Source organism: Bombus fervidus, chromosome 8 (assembly GCF_041682495.2).
Source record: "Bombus fervidus isolate BK054 chromosome 8, iyBomFerv1, whole genome shotgun sequence".
Classification (NCBI taxonomy): Eukaryota; Metazoa; Arthropoda; class Insecta; order Hymenoptera; family Apidae; genus Bombus; species Bombus fervidus.
In genome coordinates, this window is record NC_091524.1 from 12,835,551 (window position 1) to 12,857,839 (window position 22,289).

Genomic DNA, 22,289 nt, shown 5'->3' on the forward strand with positions numbered 1-22,289 from the left:
CATTTCGCGAGCATCTTTTTTTTCTACGCGAATATACATTAATAATTTAACACGCTTTGCGTTTTTTAACATTTTCGTTGTGTACGTTACGGATCCGACGCCTACGTTTATGACATTTATTTTCGAATATCTGTGAAAAATACCTCTAAAGTAATTTACGTGCGATTTTATAATGTAGAAATAAATTATACAAATAACGAATCATGATTTTTTATGAAAATTCGGCCATGAGCGAACGCGTTAAACGAGTTTATTTAGGTGCTTAAGAGTTTCGAAATTATTTTTAATCCTCTCTGGACAAACTGGATCGTTGACAAACTGAAATTTCACCCTTAAATTTCTCTCCTTCAAATTTTCATTTTCAATAGAAAAAGGTTTTACTTTAGTCAAAAGAGAGCAACGAAATTGATCCAATTTATTTACGAAGGTCAATAAAGATGTAAAATATAATTTTACACAAAGGTAATGAATTATCTAAGCGTGTAATCGTTTCAAGTAATCATTTTAACTACGTTAAACTCCGATGCCTGAAAGTACAGAATTAAGTAGTGGATTTATCAAAATGAATTTATGATAGGTAAATAATGGCACAGCATTAACCTGCCATCAACGATAAACCCACTGCACCCATAAATTAATTCATGCATGTTCAATTTTCTCATTTTCGTACATATAACAACAAGATAATAGACAATTAATGTCATTATATACTTAATGCTAATGCATACAAAAATAATTAAATTCTACATTAAAACTCGGCACTTTACCGAGCTACGGCATTAAACTCACGTACAAACCAACTGATAGGGAAACAAACTTTGGAACTTCCACTTCTGTATCTTTCGAAGAATTCCAAAGTCGGAGAAAAGTAGCGACAAATCGGCTCAACTAAACTTCCACTTAGTCTTGAATTTGTTGAAGCATAAAAATTCGCGAAACAACCAGTGGAACACGAGTCGAACTGGCAACTCGTTAACAGGAAAAACACAGCAAGCGGGCCAATAACCGCGAGTCCTCGAGTGGCCAAGCGACAAGTTAATCGTTGCACCGTCAACTTAGCTCGAACGAGTATAACAAACTCGTTCCAGCGGTTGAGGGAAGGAAGGGAGAAAGTGAATTCATTAATTTGGTTGCGTACACGCGGGTATAACTGGTAGTGTTCCGGCAACAAGAGCGTAACAGCGTGCGTCACGGTTCATTTCGACGGTGTCCAACAGTCGAAGGTCGTCCTCGTTCCTTTTTCACAGAGACCAGTCCGCACGAATTTTCATACCCGCCAGCTGCTGCTGTCAGTGGCTCGTGCATGGCCAATAGTATTGTTAATTTCTAGGCAGGGCATGTTGCGCAAATTTAAATTTTCATGAACATATATTAGACCTCGAAAGTATCTGGTCAGTTGTTACTATACAAGTTTTATGTCAAATTTGATCAACGTAATCGTCATAGTCGAGTTTCGTTACAGTGCTAATGAAATCTCAAAATGTTTCGTACAACACGTGCATGAGCCTATGTAAAGAAGGAAATGTAACTTGAATTGAGATTTGTTTTAACCATTAGATAACATAATAAGCATTCTACTTTGGATATTTTACATATTTTTGCATACAATATTCGTTCTATAGATTTTTGGAAGCTTAAATTTCCTCGAAATATGTAAATCAAATAGTAACTTGATGACGTTGGAAATTTATGTCAACGCTAGTGTAAAACCATATAATTCTTTCTGAGGAGATTCTTTCGAACTTTATAGAAGACAATATTATTATGAATATTATTGATCGTATGCGGGTCCCTTTTGGCTCTTCCTCTCCTCTTGGTGCATGCACGAAACCCTTGCACCCGAAGGGGTGAACTGACCCCCCTGTTAGGCTGGCCAGGGGATTAAAATGGAGCAGCGCGCGCTTCGTTGATGCGCATACATTATGCAGTTAAACGGAACGTAAATACAAACCAGCCGGCTTTCGACCACCTGACGAGATTCGTTCGCGCGCTCGTAACTATAAATATAGACAGCGACGAACAGGACGACAAAAAGGACGAAGGAATACGCAAAGGATCGGCTTGGAAGGTAGCCTCGTCAAAGCTGGCACGCGCGCCATATTTGGTCGCGGACGTCCCTTCGCTACGCGCCATCCGTTTCTTCTATCCCATACTTGCTCCACCGCACGAGCCCCGATGTTTCGTCGTTTTTCTTGCTGTATTTATGGGGAACGATCGTATTTTCGAAAATACAGCGAAGGATCAGCCTAGAGGGGGTCTACCGACTGACCTGCACAAGATACGATTATACGATGACAGGGGGAGAACGTGTTTCTCTGCTGTTCGTGTGTGCTTTAGTATCGTTTTTATGGTATAGGGTGAAGTGGTATAGCTGGCCGAACCTTTGTACGTTTCATAGAGTTAGTAAGTTTAAATTGAATTATTATATTAGAAATAAATGCATTTCGAGAAAGAAGACGAATATATCGATGATATTTAGAATCGAAATTTAAAGCGCTATAATTTTTGTTTTTATAAAAGTACAATTTTTTAAGAAATTTTTGCGCTTATTTTGAGTGGCCTATTTATTGTTTGATGCTGTTTTTGGTCGCATTATTGCAATGATTTTCGACTAATATACACGACGGTAGATATATTCTTTTCGTTTGGTATAAATCGTACGGTTAATCGTATGGTTCGATTAACGATCTTTCCTCAATGGCTAGTTTCAATAACCATAATTCAGTTGAATTAATTTATGTATCTAATATCGAATGTATAAACTTATCAAACCGATCAGTTGTAAAACTCTGCAAATTGCACCCTACATTCGCGTAAGAAGCCGCTACTAGAGTAATATATCTTTTCATTACGAAATAATTTAACAGTCACCTCGGGTCGCTGTCTGAATTCCAACATGACTTCGCATCTGCGACAGCCATTAACATATTCTCGAGTATTTCATGCAATCATATAATGATATATTCTCAAGTGTCTTAAACTAGTTTTCTATCAAACGAGCTTATAACCCTTGTTTATTTCGAATCAACCAGAGATTGCGTATCTTTATTGGTTGATCCGGTTGTCTACGAGTTATCATCAATTACTATGTTCACGAATGATTGATCGATTCGAAGGTCACTCTACCGGCTGATTTTCCATGAACGGCAGACATTTTGCTTCCATTGGATCGCCTCAGCGGGTACACGATAAACCAATTTGCGGGTGAATCGTCGCAATTGCCACGGCTTTCTCTCTTACATCGGCGAATGTTCTCTTGTGTAATCCTCCACGTTAAAGAGGATTTCGTTCCACTTGTACTACGTTTTGTATCTCACGATGCAGTCCCTCCATGTATCCCTCGAGAGTCGAGGGTGCGCGCGGTTCATCCCCCTTGTACGAGTGCACACCGTTGCCGTATGATTCGGTCAGGGTGCATATTTTTCGGGGGTTAACGTTCACTGTTTGGACGAAAACTTGCTCCACGGGGATTCGTTCAACCAGTTCGCGTTATCGGTATATCGATCTGAAATTTTATGGTTGTAAAGGGTTGCTGCCAGACGAAACATCGAGAGTCGTATATTAATTTTTCAGACTACTCGAAGATGGAAAAGTTGTTTGAACTATAGACCACTCGGTTCAGAAAGAGATCTGAATTTTTGTAGCTTCTTTTGTAGCTGTGTATGAAAAATCTTTTACTAAATAAAGAAACGTATTAAATTAATTTTTATTAGATTTCGATTAATAATACATCGATTTAATAAGTAAACTTGTAAAATAAGGAAGAAATAAATTATAAAGAAGTTATGAATTACATTATCAGCAAACTTCGAAGTGAATTAGTTTTCAAGGACTCTGTCTACTTATGTATGTATGTATGTAAATTAGTACGACACGTTCGTTTTATGATGGATAAATATTTAAAAGAATAATTTATAAAAGTCATCTGTGAAGTTTTATATTGTTGGATAATAAAAATTATTTTGATAATTTGGTTTATACTGCAATCATAAATAAAATTTGAATTCATTCTATACTATATGTATAAATAAACTTTCAATTATTCCTGAAAGCCATTGAATTAATCTACCCTACAGCTAATATCTCCAATAATCTCCATACTTATACCCTCACGAACAATAACGTAACCATTTTACATTTTCACAGTTCCATTACATCCCAAAATTAACGTTTAATTAACACACCGTGGCAGCATTTGGGCACTTCCATTATCCATCGTGTCCTCGAATTCGTTCGTCATCAAGCAATTATTTTCGACTCTAGGAGAGGAAAAGCGAACCAATCCAATTGTATTCCGTTTAGCAACGAGTCCACCGGTATCGATCGACACCGGGGAGACATCATCCCGTTTCTCTCGTAAGTGCAATCGCCAGTTCGAGATAACACGTCGTACTATCTCGCGGCATGAAATTCCACGAGGTTTATTTGCGAGTAATTTACAACGTACAGACTGCGTGTGCACGCATACCTACACTCACCACATTTACATTATATACACGTGTCATAAAATATGTCGAGTGTGGGGAATATTTATCGGGACGATTTTAAACATCAAAACAACGAGAAAAATTCATGAACAAAGGTGTCGTACGAGATTTATTTTTCACGTTATTTCACGTTAGAAATATATTGGTCTTAGCGAATAAGGTCTTCTCTTCATCTCATTCACGCTGCATGTTCCTCAGTCTAATGCAACAACCGAAATCCTATCCACATGCTATATCATTCGTTTCTTCATCTCGGAATGAGAAATATTCAGATATGGTACAAGTATTTCTTTTTTAATTTTCTTTGTCGAACTCAAATTCGTATTCATTCATCGAAAGAAATTTCTCTAAAATCGGAACCTGTTCGCAACTTATAAATTTCAGATTTCTAGAGATGCTTCATAAAATGAAATTTTATGGTTTTTCCGATATAGCTTAAAAATATAAAGCGGGAGTGACATAGAGAGAAAGGTTAGCGGTATATTTCTATGTTTTGATATTTAGAATCGACCCTATAAATATCTGTCATATGATATTTCACGACACCCTATATAAACATGGAAGGAGGTAAGCGTAATTACGCAATTACTTAACCTCCCAGGTATTATTATATTATTGCCAAGAACTTTTTCCGTGAGCCATCAATGTCGTTCAGCTTGTGTCTCAGAGGAAAATATCTTTGTTTGTGGTGGGTCTCCAGGCGTATATACGTACTATGTATATGACACGGAGATCCCTTTCTTAACCGGTGTTTCGTGATTATCTTAACTGTCTGAAATGCATTACATCCCGTAAGACGATTGCTTAAACGCGTTTCTCCGACGATTCCTGCCTCTCGTTCTTGACACCAATTACTTGACACGTTTCGCAGCCGCCGCGGAGCAGGATCGTTTTTCTCTCTTCAAATGCCACCGTACTACCACAAACGAGATACAGAATAGACACGAATGCAACGCTTTTTCGTGTCTCATGTTTTGGGGAGGACCATTTGACTCCCTTTTACCATTTCCGTGTTGCTGATACAGAACGTGAAAATAGCTCTTTTCTCGTTAGTTCTAAGTCGGATTAGCTTGGTCGTAAGAAAACGTTGAAATATTTGGATACCGTGATTTCAAATAGACATTGGTCGATTAACCAATTCGTTGATTAACCAATTTTTTTTACCAAAAAAACTGCGATTGTGTTTGATCAGTTTAAGCTTTGTATTATGGATTTAAACCGAGAATGAACCGGACAAAATTTCTGATTATACGATAAGCAAACAAGAGTAACGAGATAATTTGGTATTCCGCATACTGCGGATAAATAACCACGACGTTACAGGACGACATAAAGCCATAAAGTTTGTTTAACCTGGGTCTGACCGTAAATAGAATAGCTTTCTGAAGTTCAAGTTTGTTAGAATAGTTTACGTTCCCTAAAATAATTGAATTTTAACTCTAGAGTGCGATAGATGCAAAATATTTGATGTTTAATGCTCTGATTTTATCGAGGAAGAACTACAACTATTTCAGATAGCTGTTATAGTATATATAATTTACTGTATTTATAATATATAAGAATAAAGTAATTTTTTATAAATTATTGCAAATTAAATACAATAATTTCTTATATTTTTGGATTATAAAAACTTCATGAACATGAACTTGCCCATATTGTGGACACTTTTGAAATAGGAACAGATATTAATCTCAAGATGAATGAACATACATCGATTAAGATACATGCTATTTCAATTAACATTTTATCACCTCGAAAACAATTACTGTACAACAATCTGATAGTTCGAAAAGTTATTTTTAAACAAATTATTTCCTGTTACTTACTTTTTTGAGATCCTAAGTCGATGATATTTTTGATGTATCGTATTTGTAATATAGTTGAAAGAAAATTGGCCGGACAATTGCTTCGTTATCATCAATTTATTTTTGCTTCTCGATGTATACAACGAATTAATTTTCCTTACTATTTTTGCAAAAAACAATTACTCACAAGTGTACGATTGTCAATTGTCGACAGGTTATTTAATTGCCTCGATTTTTTTGCTGTTATACCAATAGAGAATAAATATAGACTGCGATTCGGAACGCGAAAAATTCAAATTTTCGTCGGAACTCGTAAAAAATCTAGCTCGTACAAATTATCGTACACTCTATCTCTTTTTTTTTCCTGGATGTGTTATGAAATTATCCTCGTCGATTGGTCACGCATTGCGCAGCGTGCAAGCGTTTCAATGAAACAGGAAAAACCGAGTTTCAAGCTCCACGTCTTTATCGAAGCAAAAGTTCGTTGGCAGTTCGGCCGATGCTTTCATTTTCGTCGTCTCTGCATATTTCAATCCTGGTTGTTTCTCGCGTTCACTTTAAAACCGACTGCAAAGAAATATTTCGGCACGCCAACGGTTATAAGGCAGCGATTTTTTTACGAGTTCCACTAACCTAAATAAAGTTCTCTTTCGGCGCCTCTAGCGGCGCGGTGCTCTGCGCATCTGCGATTCAAAGCTGAGAAGAATTTGCAAACTGTCTAAGGCACTCGCCTTGAAGGAAATTCATTTGATCGACGAAAATATGCTTAAACCTGCATGATTTTCTTGGCCTGTCATCGCCGGACTATTTCGAGAAAGTGGGCAAACGCGAGGAATTCGTAGCACGCGCCCTGTTACGTATTCGACGAATTAACGATATTTCCTTATTGTATTCTCTGACAATGCCTGCTTGGTGTCCTGTTTGGTGTCTTGAATATGCAGTGTGCAATAAAATAACACAGACATTGCATTTATAGATTTTATCGCATTTCTCGTTGCTAGTAATATAGTATAGAATATATTGAAATGTTAAGCGACAATGCTTTTTTTATCTTTATATTTGTAATATGCAAGACATATTCATTCTGTTAAAATAAAACTAATGAAATTAAACTACTGCTACTAAACGTAGCAAATATAAGATATAATATACGTCCGATGATTTATGGTACACATTCTTGAGATTCTTTATTCTTCCTGGTATTATACCTTTTTTATCACGATTTCGATAATATTAGATTCCATGTACAATTTATGGGATCATGAATCCAGCCAGATTGTGTTTAAAATGCTTTGGTGAAGTCTGGCATACTTTATGCGCTCGTAAATCTATTTCATCAAGCTTGTGTATGTGGAAGTCGTATAAATCTTAATTAGCAAACGAAAAAAATAACTCGATCATGGATTCCATGAAAATCCACGCGGTCTGTTCAATAAATTTGTATTTACTACGTATCTTTACTACGTACATTCTTCCTATTCCCAATACGATTTAAACCTTTTACGGCTATGAATTCACACACGAATTTCAATCAAACGCTTGCTAAAATAGATTAAAAACCTCTTACGTATATTTGCTGTCCTTATATGGTTTTCAAATTGGTTTCAAATTCGGCTAATGTAGGAAATCATGATAATCGTGTCTTAGTGCTAATGACATTTCGAAATGTTTGATGTAACAGATACACAATACGGACGAAAGAAATTTCCATGGTAAGTGCTCAAATATTTCCCTGAATCAACGTATATATTCCGGAACGTAGAGCGCGGATACGCAATAAAAATCGCGAGTGGAAGAAGTTGCAGAAGTAGACTTAAGCTGAAGCGAATTAACGTGCAAACGAGAATACGTACCGGGTTCTCGGTGTGCATCAGAAACGCGGCGATCGGCCTCGTTAACATTGCAAATTCCTTACGGGGCCAGCCACTTTTTACCAAGCTAATTTCACTCTGCAATGCAAATTTCGGGCCGGCCACCCTCCCTGGGCGCACAGAGGGAGCGTAGCTCGCGATTCACTCGCGAGGAAAGCGCGCCGCGAATCGACGACGACGTTGGTACACGTTCTCGCGCGCTTTTTGCCTCGTTCCACCAGCAATTTCACAGTATTACGCTTCCTGGCCGGCATCCAGACGGCGGTCTCCTGTAAAAATCAAGCAAACAGAATTTTCGTCAGAGCACCGTACTTAAGAAACGAGCGTTTAGCCGTCTTGAGGCCGCGCGAATCGCCGGTAAATTGGTTTCTTAATTGCGGACGTGCTCATGAACACGGCGCCAAACGAAACAATCAATCCACGTAGAAGCCTGGTAGATTTTATGTTACACGGGGTATTCGCCACTCTTTTGTTCCAATATTCTTCGCTTCCCTGATTTTCCGAACGATGTTGCTAGAATTAATTGCACTTTGTTCGTGATAGCACCTTGTGTTTTATTCAGCGGTAGATGATTGGTTTCTGTATCATGATATATAGTCTATATATTAAATGTGTATGTATAGAGATATTATTTACGAGGATTAGTTCCGTTTATGGTTAATTTGTATTCACCACGATATACATCGTATGATAAATAAACAAAATTCTATTTAATTAATTAATGTGTAATATGCAACAATGATTTTAGTATGATCCCGCGTAGAATATGTACCAAAGATATTAATGATTTCAGTGATAACGTGCAAATTGTTTGCGCAACGCAGTTGTAGAAACTACAACTTGCAATTTTCAAATTTATCAATGTTATTAACTGGTAATTTATACAAGTATATCGACATTAAGTTTTTTAAGTTACAGTGGTGAATAGAACCTGTAATTTGTCAATTCATTAACACTATTGGTTACTAGCTTATTGTGCAAGAGATATTCAATCAGTTTTCGTTTTTATTTTAATGCCAGCATTTTGACTCTTAAGCCTGCTTCGTTATTCTCCGTTTACATTGCAAATTTTATTCCAAACTAAGGAATATTCACATACATAAACGCATAATTGGCGAGGTGACCTGATATTTAAATTATTCATTGTAAGCGGCATTGATCATTGTTATTAACTGACGCGAGGCTGAATAATTTCACGTAAGAAACAATTCCTCCCGCTCACGTTCCTCGTGAACGAGATGACATCACAATAGAACTGGATACAATTTCAATTTTAAATTGCGTTAACAGAGCACTCCTGGCCTTCTTCCAACAAAATGAACCGCACAAGCACCAGCCATAATTCCGAAAGTATTTAGAGCGCGAGTTGTACAATTTTGCACTCTGCATTTAGTATATCGTATTATGTAAATCTCTTTGAGGGCGTGGTCATCGAGTTCGCATCGTATAGTATTATCAAACGTCAAGTTTGTAGAAAATATTTCAACTAAAAAATAAACTTCTATCTCGTTATCTAGTGTATTTCACAATTCATCGTGTACCATCTCGTTCTTTTTATCGTCATCGTTTCTTTTTTTTCTATAAAAATGAAAAAAAATGAAAAATCGAAATATATCTTTAGAACATAACAGGAAACTCGGTTTACGCTTGTCAGATTGTGTTTGTTATTTGATTACACTTTGAAGAACATTACGAATATTACATAACTGCAGTGGACAAACATACAAAGCTATACGGATATGTATTGTCTATAATAATATGTATAACGTCATCGATGGAAGAAAAACGTAATGTACATACTAAATGTTACATAGTAATTATTAGCATATATTATTAGCATATAAATGAGTTTACATACTTCTTTCTTGACACACCAAAAGCTGTTACGTTACTTGAATCTTCTATACAAAGTAAGCTATCAACACAGAGAGAAACGCGAACTTCTATCCAAACACTCGGATTTCCTTGAGAAATTCAAAATTGCAGTTGTCAAAACGTTCTTTTATTCCTGCAATTCGATTTCTGGTTCTTGTAAATTACCACGCAGGATAAACATTTTCCTGGATGTAATTTCATTTGTTCATAAAAATGGCTTCAGCTAATCGAAACTACCGGTTTGGAAGTGTGGCTCGTTTTAACGGATTCCATCCGTTTGGACGAGGCTGATCGCCGTGGAAATTTTAGTTATTACTCGAATGATTTTCGATTGCACGGTACGAGACTGATACTTCGAGCAAACGATAATCTGCGATTCTGAATGATAATCATACACTAACGAACAGATTTCGCGTGACGATCTGTGGATCAGTAGAAAACACATTAATCAGACGCGAGGTTTCAAACGGCTATAGCAAAACAGTACGTTACGATCCGTGACTAATTAACTGAATATTAAACATCATCGAGTTGCACATGTTTGCTGGTGTTCTGATGCGTAAAATGATTGCTAGCGCTTCGTGAAATTAATATCGACTTGGAAATCGTTTAAGGAACGTTTTTCGGTTCACTAATGCTTTTTTTTCTCTCTGTTCTTATGCAGTTTTATATACGGTTTTGTTTACGTTTAGATTTGATACGTATTTTCTTTACGAAGTCAAGCCTTAATTTGTTCGAAGCTATACTTTAATCGTTTATCCCATGGTTTCTCTTTTTTCTTTCTTTTCTATTCTTATTTTAGTTATTTTTGCTTTGTACAATTTTATTCGTTGATATTATTGCCTCGCTAAAACTTGGAATCGATAATGAATTATTTAAGATTCTACTTTGATCGAATCGTTCAAAAAGCAAATTTTTGTTCTTTTATCTTCTTCGTTGTTTTTAGCGTAAGTTTCATGAATTTAACTTTATCGAATAGGTTTATAGTTTTATTGGTGTTTGGAATCGGTTTGCTTTTCTTCTATAAAGATTTCATTTTCAGTCGTAAATGGAAATGGAACGTGACTATTAAGGATCAAGAAATATACCAAGATTTTTATTGCCGCTTAAGAAACCGGATATCGTTTTATATAATTTTGTTGCACGGTAAGCAACCTTTTTTCTAGGAAGAAATTACTTGGGCCGGAGTAAAGTATGTATAATATTTCGTAACGTCCACCGCTTATCGTTAACACAGCTCGTTTCATACGACGAGAACTGGCACCAGACTAGTTTTTTTTTCTAATGTAAATGCGAAATTATTTTAAAGTTCATTCATGTGTAGATAGACGTTTAGTCGCGAGTGTACGACGGAATTTTGCTCGCTCAGCAGCGTAACCGAAATTTTGCACCTGATTTTACAAATTTAGCTCTACGTACATATTTGATATCGTGTATAGGAAAACGTGAAATTTATTATAAATAGTAAAATGAGATTTTCAGAAGCTCGTACGATGTAATATAAGAGGATATTACTAAGGAAACGATATCTATTTTAAAGACAATTTTCAAGTATCTCGTGTGTACTCCATTTTGTCATTTTCTACTCTAGTACGTATATTATCTTGAATATATTGTAATATAATATAAAATTAGATTTATAAAATATCGTGATATTTATTAGTTTTAGTTTTCCAATAAAATCATGAAACTGAAATTATTTCGTACCATAACCAGTTACGAGTTATTTCGAATTCGGCCGAATAACGCAAACAGTAGCTTGATTGTTTAATTATCTGTGGTTTTATTCATTAGATATTTCAGTCGTTAAATAAAAATTGTATTCAGTTTCACGTCGGCTTTTCCAGGAATTTTGAATTTTAATTATCGGAAGAATGATTTAATTAAACGCGTGATTTAAATTCATCGAAATTTTTAATAAGATGAAATGTTTTAAATAGCATACGTGTCTGGTTACCGGTTGAACGTGAAACTCACAGCTATAGCGAGGGTATTAATTCACTAGTCTTGTGAATGTTCCTTCGCGAAAGGAAAAGTGACTTGCCGTTTGTGTTTCCGTTTATCACGCAACTTGGAACAAAGTTTATTCGTCGACACGTAGTCTCGTTCCATGTTACTTCAAGTAAAATATTACAATCGGCACTAGATTCTTGGTGGTCCTGAAAATTATTATATCGTAAATTGTACGCGAAGTGAGAGAACATTTTACGGAAATCAATGTTGAAATATCGTTGTACATTGTAAATTATGCTTGTTCGATTTAAGATAAATCGAATAAAGAGAAATGAAATTTTATTTCACAATCATTCGCTTTATTTCTTGCTTCTTATAAATCTGTAAATTCTGTGCCTATCGTCTCTACTTCATAATTGTTAATATATCGTACAATAAATAACATATAATTATATGCTGCCGGTATAAAAATTATAACCATAAGTGTCTATAAAACAAACTGTAATAAATCTTCTTTTTTAACTTTAAAAATGTAGAATATACGAAGAAACAAAGTTAAGAAACAAAAATTTCTATATTCGTAGTGTGAAAACGTTCTTACCTTCCGCACTTAAAGAAAATAATTAATAAAAATTACGTCTAGTCATACGTTATGACAAGGTATAAGATCATTGCTGATAACTCGAAAGTAGAAAAAGGACGGCCGTGCAAATTAATAAGCGTGTGGTCTAATTAATGATTAACACGACGACTGACGCACCTTGGTCCCTTCTTGGACTGTTAACTTCTCCCCTTTTCAAATGTCAGGGAGTCACGGTCTGGGTTCTCACGACTCCCGTCCAAGAACACGCGATCCACGTTTTCTTGGTCGGGAGTAACAATAAATGGAATAAAGACGGCGCCGTACGCCCGGCTTATTTCATTATCGTATGTCCGGTGGTGGACGTAGGGAAACCAGACTGAGGACAGACAGGAAGACAATGAAGCGAAAACCGGGTCCCCCACTTGTTGATGCGCGCACTTTAATTAGTAACCCAGATAATAGACATTGCAGCTGAACGATCAGGAAACGCGATAGCAACGATGAAATTCTGCTACAATTTCACCTTTTATGCCATTTTCCCCTCTGAATATACATTTCGGTTAGAACCACGTATTAAAAAGTAAATGAGAAAGAAGAAAGAATGGGAATGGTATTATAGGTGGGTGTTTATTTGAAATTTAAGTTAGTTAGCTGGAACGTTGGTTAAAATAGCGAAAAAATTTACATACATATTTTTTTGTCGTAGTTACACTAAAAGGTAAAAGAACGAAGGGAAACTTGTATATAAATTTTCAGATTGATTCAACAGCGAAGATGATTCGCTGAGCCCGGGACCTAGAGGTCTTTTCTTTTTAGTACGTTTAATAGGGGAAATTGAAAGAAAATGAGATATGTAATTCTCTTTAAAAACATATTTCTTGGAAAGAGTTGAACATTATCTGAAAAAGATGATCAAGGTAGACTGTCATTATATTTTATGAGTTACCATTTTCTGTGCGCTTAAATTATGATATTCCTAGAACATTAAATAATTATTATACATTGTCAAAATTGTATTTTCGTTTGAATAAAAGTTTAATATATTTGTCTTTATGTTACGTGAATGTTAAACGTTTATAAAGAAGTGAATTATTACAACAGTTGATATTATGTCTACGTATTTTGAACAGTCAATTACACATACTGAGATCGAGGAAAATTTGCGGTAAAAGGTACATAATACAATACTACGCTCATCTATGAAATTCATTGCACGTTCTATTAAAGTACTATTCGTTGCCTGTTTGCACATTACACATTATATTCGTTCAATTATACTGTTCATTTACACGGCAAACTGCAACATTACAAACAACTTCAATTAGCGTTAACTACAGTCCACAAACAATCCACGAGCAAACTACACAGAAAGACAAAATCATAAAATATTCATACATCTCAAATATGATATCGCGCGAAAACTCGAATTCCAATTTCCTTCCTTACAAATTTATTGTACAAATAACATGAAAGAAGAAAATAACAAACCGATAATATAGCGTCAGAAATTTCTCGCATGATTAAACTAATACAATATTAGGAACATTTTACAAATTACCAATGTTAACAAAATCCGTTATATAATAGTAATAAACGAAACGAAATACTACAATTTTACAAGTTTCAAGCCCTCTTGTTGTTTCATTCCATATAAAAGTTCTAAAATTGAGGAGTAAAAGTTCTGAATATTGCAGTATAGGGTCTGGTGATAAATATGTATCTAGGAGCTTGGTGTATTTTTCATTCAAATAATAGAATTCCAATGAAATCTCTGTTTATTTTGCAAATATAAATAGTAGAAAATTCTCCAAGAGTCATCGTAATTATCAATTCAAACGCACGTAATATTAAAAAAATCGTGTCTAAAATTTCCAACCCAGTTCACTAAATTTATCATTCTATCGTTTGGGTCGTTCTTCATAAAATCCCTCAATTCTAAAAAACTGTTCTAAAAACGTAGGTAATATTTAAAAAGCCAGGACTGAAACACCCGACCCATTTCGCTCAATTTGCCGTTTTGTCGTATGGGTCATTTCTTCATAATGTTCCTCGATTCTAAAAAAAATAAAAAAAAAAAAAAAAAGGACGGTTCTTATAATATAATTTTACAATCTAAATTGCCACCTATATACCGATTAACCGGTGTTATTAATCAAAAAATCGCAACACAAGCGACTTCAATTCATAAAATTTACAAAGAAGTGTCGAAACAGGCAATTGAATAACGCAACGCTAGATTTCCGACACACGTAAGAGCTCGACAAAAAAAAAAAAAAAAAAAAAGAAAAGAAAGGAACGTATCCTTTTCACGTTATTCCGTAAAATGGTTGGTGTTTAGCGTGACAGGGCAGCGTGGCGTGCAATTTGCACACAATCACGACTTACGCTTTCTTTATCCGGCCAGATCTCACACGCGAATTTTCATCCAGGCCGATGCGCGTTTAACTTTCATTTTGTTCGCGCGTCGACGATCGTGAGCATGCCGCGTTTCAATGGGTGTTCTCCGTTCCGGACGACAAAATGTCTGATGTAACATTCGAACGAAGACTCACGCACTCGCGTGTCCCGTTTCCATGTCTTAATTAGTCGCTGGGGAATTTAATTAATTCGTGAGTTGGCAGTGGTTTCGAGCGCGAGCACGTGTCGAGAAAATCGCGACCGCGGGCGACTTTACAGTTTTAATTGAGCCATTTATCGAAACGAAAATTAGCGTTCGCTTTATTTACGCAGGAATTAGCGCCATTCTACGGTACTGCAGGTGCACCGCTACGTTTCCCTTGATGACGCCATTTCTTTTTAGTTAGAGCGTCATCTGCGAGATCTTTGACGTTGAAGTTCTGTTATTGTGGATACGTTTGCGTAGATGTTGGTGATTTCGAAATCATAAAACTCCAGGCAAATGACTTTTGTTGTCTTTCGTCGTTGTGCGTGTTGATACTTTCATAGAGCTCCTCTATCGTTTTATCGAGATGTATTTATGATGTAATTATAATTAGGTGTCGTAAACAATAATTAAGGAGTACGTGATTGTAAGACATAGATACTTGCAAAAACACGACTAATCATCGCTTTGCTGTAATAACAGAAGAATGGTTGAAAGTATAGTAAATGAGGAAATAGATTTGTTTTAAAAAAGAAATAAATTCTTTATTTTGAAACTATTGCACAGATCGTTTAAAACCAAGTGGAAAAAAGATTCGTATAAATATTTATTTTACAAAATCTTTATCGGAATATAATTTAAAAGTAAATTAGCTAGTTTTGATTATGAATTGAATTAAATTGAATAGTTTTAAAACCTAGCTAATGCTAAACAGTATTTTGTATTTTGTTATCAAATATTGTCAGTTTATAGTAGCTTTATATGAATTCGATAATCTACTGTAAAACAGCGTGAATCTCATGAACGGTATATAAAATATCTACTTTGAGTCCATTCTTTCTTTAATATTATTCTTCGATCGAACTACTACTTATACCTACACTTTTGCCAACGATTTTGAAACATTTTGTATAATTTGTACACAACATTTACACAAACTTTCTTTTGCTTTACTGTTTTTACTGTTTTACTGTTTAGCTTGTATAAATCTAGAAATCCCTATCACCTTCCTTTAATATGTTATACCGAAATTCTCCGAACCAATTCAATGGTTCGCCAATCCAGAACTCAGGAAGATCGATTTACCTTCCACCAAATCCACTTCCGGATCTTCGCAAACCACGAGCAAACCGACGACAAACGTCCCAACGTTCTACAAACCATTTTCTCGTCGTCGAACCACACTCGTGTTCTCATGTTTCCAACTTTCTCGGTGGAATTTGTCTCCATTTGTACGACAGTGATTTACGGGATGTTCCATCGACTTTGGCACCTGCAGCAACGCAGGCGATCGGTCTATCGAACTGAATTTCATCGGCCAAACGCATCCAAACATCATTCCGTTTACTAACCGTGAACGCGATGCGATTAACACTAATGAGACTCAATGGAAACCGTCTGAACTTGGAAGATTGTAAACAGTCTGAAACAGCTTGGCTTTCTGTGCCTGGCGTGCTGCGCAAATAAAGCGCCGTGACATTACGTTTCTCGCCCTTAATTAGCACGCCCGCCAATTAATTAGCCCTCCTTGCCTCGGCAAACGCACTTCGTCTTTCTGTACACTTCCACGGCACTTCTTCGCATCTCCTGCCTCATCCTAGTTCCTGTCACGGTTGTCTTAGACTTCTCGACTAAAAACGAAGCCACGTCAGTTAGCAAACTATCAGAAGTTACGTCAGAATTGAAGCAAAGTTACATTTGCGGGATGTTTTTGATTTTTCAACGTTTACGAGATTGCAAGATTAATTACGAAGGAAACGAGTTTCGAAAGTCGAGAGTCGTTGAGGTACGAAGATTGGCGAATTGTTCTGTTCGTTATGGAATTTTTGTGCGATGCAGTTACGAACGTGGCGTGTGCGTTATTAGGAAAATTATTATTTGACTCGCGTATACCGGACTGGCTTTGCTTTCGCGATAATTGTACCTGAAATTTCTCTGAAATTGCAAGAGATACTAGTTTGTTGAGATCGATAAGACTCTCGTAATACTTTGTTCAAACCGATGATATTTTTTAAAGTTGCAAAAATATAATTGGGGTCGAGAACGACTGAGAGAATCATAGCAGGGTCAAATTTGTTCCTTGCACATCCCTCCTTATTTCATCGCAGAAGGAACGAACCAAAGTATCGTTAAAGCAGCTTTTTTAAGTGTCAAAGATCAAGCCCTAGTCGTAACATAATTTCTTCGGTACGAAATTGCACTCTATCATCACACATGATCTACTGTAATCGTAGTGGGCGAATCATAACCGTGTTAGCAGTTCCTGCAAGCTACGAGATTTTTAGGCAATAGGCAATCCTCGACTGTATAGGAGGAAACAAATGGGAGGATACGAAGATACGAAAACACGGTAACGACCGGTGTTTTAAGGGAGCAAAATTTACCGTGTATAGTCGGATAGGTCAGCAATTTACTGTACACGTTAGTTAAATCGGATCGCAAGTAACGATATTATGGTTCGTTGTCACGGTTGTCGCGATTCCTTGTTCCTTTCTCCATGGGAAATTGAACGATGAATGCTATCAAGATGTTCATTACGGTCACGTGAGAATGTTTGCCACGACGATCACGCCTAATCGCGACGGTAATTGAAAACATTTCGAGAGAATGACGATTTACGCGCGGCATTGCAAGGTGAATTAGTAGTAGTAATTCGTTTAATAACTGTCATCATCGAATTATAGGAGCAATATGAGCGTGATAACGGTATTGAGGTTGCCGAGATGAACTTCTTCGATTTTTAAAATAGTAGAGGTTAGAAGAAAAACACGAGGGACCAGAGAAATCTCAAAGCATTATGCATCAGAATTATATTTTTCACGTTTTATATATTTCCTGCATTTTTAAACAAAAATCTTGTCTCGAGTATTTGTTAAAAAATTTTTCACAGTGTGATGAAACTTGCATAAACATAGATATAGGTATTTAAAGAATATTTCATTACACATTAAGAAATAAAAGATCTTTATGTGAGAATCTAGTAGCTACATGAAAAGGAGCCATAAAAAGTTTTAATATTATTAGTGCTCGAGATAAAATCTGAGATGAAAAACTAAAGCCAAGTGAATTGATTAAAAAATTAATTGAGCTTAATAAAGTACCTGACTCGAAATAAGTAGATCTCGAAAATTTTCTATTAAATATACTTCGCAAAAAAAGCGCGAGAACCTGTCTTCAGATACACGATACATCGTCTTTACCTCGATAATTTTTCAATAAAATTATTCCAAACATATAATTCTTTAAAATATTCAATCTGTTCCTTATTTCTGACAACCACTCGAAAAGTTCATCGAATACAATATCATTCTACTCGAAACATTTTCATAATATACGTCCTCCTGTCCACATGTATCCTTTCGACGGAAATCCTTGTTATATCGTAACCGCAGAGAAGAAACAAGAGAAACTGTGGTTGAAAAATTGCAGCCAGAGACACGTACCTCTGTGTTTCTCTCGCCATAAATAAGGTTGTTTCCGTGGATCATCCTGTTGCTTCCTCGAAGATGCAAATCAACGAAGGTGGATTCGATGCATAGGCGTGTGTGCGTGAACCAAGATAATACATTCTTTGCATCGTCGATCCGCAACATTCTTAACCTCATTCGTGACTCAGGTCAGAGGCGAAGTTCCTGATCTATCTCACAGGAATCATCTCGGTTGTGATGGAAATGCGTCGTATCTATTGTTACATTAGTTCATGAATAATGCAATAACGTGTTATACGAAATAAGCGCCTGTTCTTCGTCTGATTTTCAAGGGAAGATTCGACGTTTATATGAACGAACGATGAACGATATAAATTGATAAGCGAAAATAAGAACATGGGATTTTCGTAGAAAATATTCTCATCAAACATGTTCCGACCGGTATTCGATTTTGTAAACGTAAAATACTGTTTGCGTACCGTCCATCGAAATTTCCGATCGATTACATAAGGGTTTTCATTAATTTTTAACGTGAATTTCATCTAGTTTTTGCGGAATATTTGATTCAACTTTGAAAATAATTAAATAATAACACTATCGTATTATATTCATTGATTTTTAATAGATCTTTTATTTGCAACGAGCAAAAATGGAAAGAACACGCATGATATAAAAGGTTATATAAAATATTCACAGTAAAATGCACGTTATGATAGTTATGATAATTACTGGACGAAATAGGTTTCGTTTTTCACGAATAATTGCTTACAAATAATTCATGTCGTAAGGAGATAAAATTAATTCGTCCTAATTAACTTTTCATTCCATGTTTATGGAACTTTCAGCTTAAAAGATGATCCGGTTAATAGATTAATAAACAGGTAAATAAATAAAAAATCTTGATGATTGTGGGCATGATTTTAAATGCTTGGACGCAGGTGCGTGGCGTGCTCGATTTCAGTCAGGTAGTGTTAGCTTAGGTTAGTTTGGATGGGTCAGGTGGTGGGACGCACGTGTGCAGGTGCTCACCAGATATTACCTGAGCCTTCACGGATTGCCGCCAGCTCTTGTCTCGAGATCTCGTGATTCTCGTGACTTGGTTGTTGAATTATTTCAAACGTGTCGCTCCGATTGCGCGCATGCGCAGCTGTGTGCTCGTCAAACCGATCCTTCATCGATCAGGACGCTTTCGTTTACTTTCCTCCAGGTGTTCTTGTTTAGCTTCGTACGAGCATGATTTGTTAATTACTGGAACTCTGTCGTGGTATTTTCTCAGCACTCGGAACGACGAAAAATTTACGGAATAGCGCCATCTCCTGCGAATAGCAAATAAAATCATCGAGTCTATTTACCATGCCTTTATTAGAACATCAGAAATGACGATGTAGGGTTCGAATCGCTATGAAGCAATATTAAACATTTGTTTTCTTATTTCCTACAAAACTTTGTGTTTAAAAATATTATTTTTGTCAGTGAGTATTTTAATATGGATATAACAACGAACGTATATAACTTCTGATTGTCTATGATTGAATCATTGTATATATAATTAACGAGTATCCTATAAATCACGTGTTAATAATATATAGAATCTCATATTTATAATTTAGATTTACATAAATCCATTGAAGTAACTATTGCTTTGAAAATGTAATTACTCTGATGCGAACATAAAATTACTCTGATGCGAACATAAAATAATACAATAAGAACGTTTAATTTAATAATGCATGACTTCTAAGAATAGCGCGACTATAAACCATTAGAAAAGCTTTTTCATATCTACAAATCTACTTGCCACGTGATCCTAATGTACGGTACGCGTACAAAGTATTATCTACGAGTGAAAGTGTCTAGATCTGTCAAACAAATGTCACTATCTAAAAACTTCCTCGTGCAGGCGGCCAAGAGATATCCGTCTGCTAAAAATAATTCAACGATTTCGCGTCATCCTCGATTTCATTTAGTTAGATGAAGACTCGTGGACAAGAGCTTTAACATCTGTCCGTGGTATTATTATGATTTCCTTCTCATCGCGGGTTCATTTGCAATTCGGTATGCGGCTGATTCTATTTCCGAGTACCCCTCGAACGTATTTTAACCTGACTTATCTTCGACGAATCGGCCAGGTGCAAATTATCGCAATAAAAATTTCCTCCAAATCGTTTTGTCGCTGTAACGTCGCCCTTAACGATGTTTTACGGATTTCATTTCGTAATCTTCGACTTGGATTATACGATTAACCGGCATATTAGCAATTTAGTAAGTACTGAATTTCATTCGCTTATTCTCCGTTGGTTAATTTTACGATTCTAATACTATTATAACGATTACACGATCCAGTCAATTTGCATAATGAGATGTGTTTTCGTTCGTAGTCGAAGACCTTTGCGCTGTTTTGATAGGAGGCTAATAACGCGACGATCCTTCTTTCGCGTTTTAGTTATGTTCGATACGTGGCTTCCTTCAATAGCGAAGTAGATCGGTACACTGTCAGTCACAAGTATAGAACCCAACAATTTAAAAGGAGTTAATTTAAACTTTTACTATCTTGGAAAAATCCTCAGACACTGGTTTATCAGAATTTCTAAAAATTTTTATGAAATCCGTAGCAGTAAGTTTGAATTAATAGGAAAATTAAGCAAACAAAACTGAGAAAATTTTCAACTGACTGATAGTGTATCAGGTAATATGTTATGTATATCATATTTGAAGCAATTTGCATTTACCTAGGTTACATTGTACAAATTGCAATTTTTCTTACAACTCAAATATAATTAGTTACTAAAGTCTTGTATGTTCTATAATACGACTGTTCTTATGGAAACAAAACTCTAACCAAATTTCACCGCAGAGTTAATATATTCTATGTTAAAATTAATTAGAACCTACTTTAGAGGTAAAGTAGGATTTGTGTAAAATTTTAATATAATCTGCAATCTATTGTGAAATAGTAAGATTGTACAAGCACACTTCTTTTATTTTCGTTTGTTTGCGGATTGTGTTTTTATTTTTCTAAATTAATAATCGCGTTAAGAGGAGAGAGTAAATAAGTATAAAGAATCAAAGTATCGAAGTGCCTGATTTATAATTCAAGAAATATCGTGTCTCGTTATTTTTGACGTCATGAAAAATATTCGTGATAAATCAGCGTTATTCGATTAAACTCGGCAGGGCTAATGATATCTTAGCGAACATAATTTAGCGCATCTCTGCGCCAAGGTTTGAAATGAAAATCGCTTGAAAAGCAGTTTAGAGGAAGGACAACGACGGCGAATATTTCTTTCGCCGCGCATCAGTTTCCTCGAACGCTGTCAAAAGAATTTCAAGGGATTGAAGAACTCGAGAACAGAGATTAACATCAGAAGCTTCTTTGTTGCTACGTTGTTACAAATATGGCTTGAAATACTCCGCTTATTCGACATATCTATCAAGAATTCAGAAACTCTTGCAATTAGTTGAATTGAAACAAAGTTTTATTTCATTTCTCCATTAATTAACTTCAAAACGAATAAAAATGTTTACTTCCTTCGAGAAGTCTGAAAGTAATAACTTTTAATGTAAACCGGTGTTAAACATAAAATTACTAGTAATTAAATTCCTCTACTGAGAAATAATATTTATCATATCGTATACATCTTGTAATTTCTACATACATTTTCAGATTTGTTTCAAACTCGTACAT

At 35.7% G+C, this 22,289-nt stretch overlaps 1 protein-coding gene across 2 annotated transcripts in view; it reads left to right on the plus strand.

Annotated features, from left to right (window-relative positions):
* LOC139989680 (uncharacterized) overlaps positions 1-22,289 on the plus strand; it is a 643,240-nt gene that overhangs the window by 222,274 nt on the left and 398,677 nt on the right. The gene's annotated exons all lie outside the window — the stretch shown is intronic.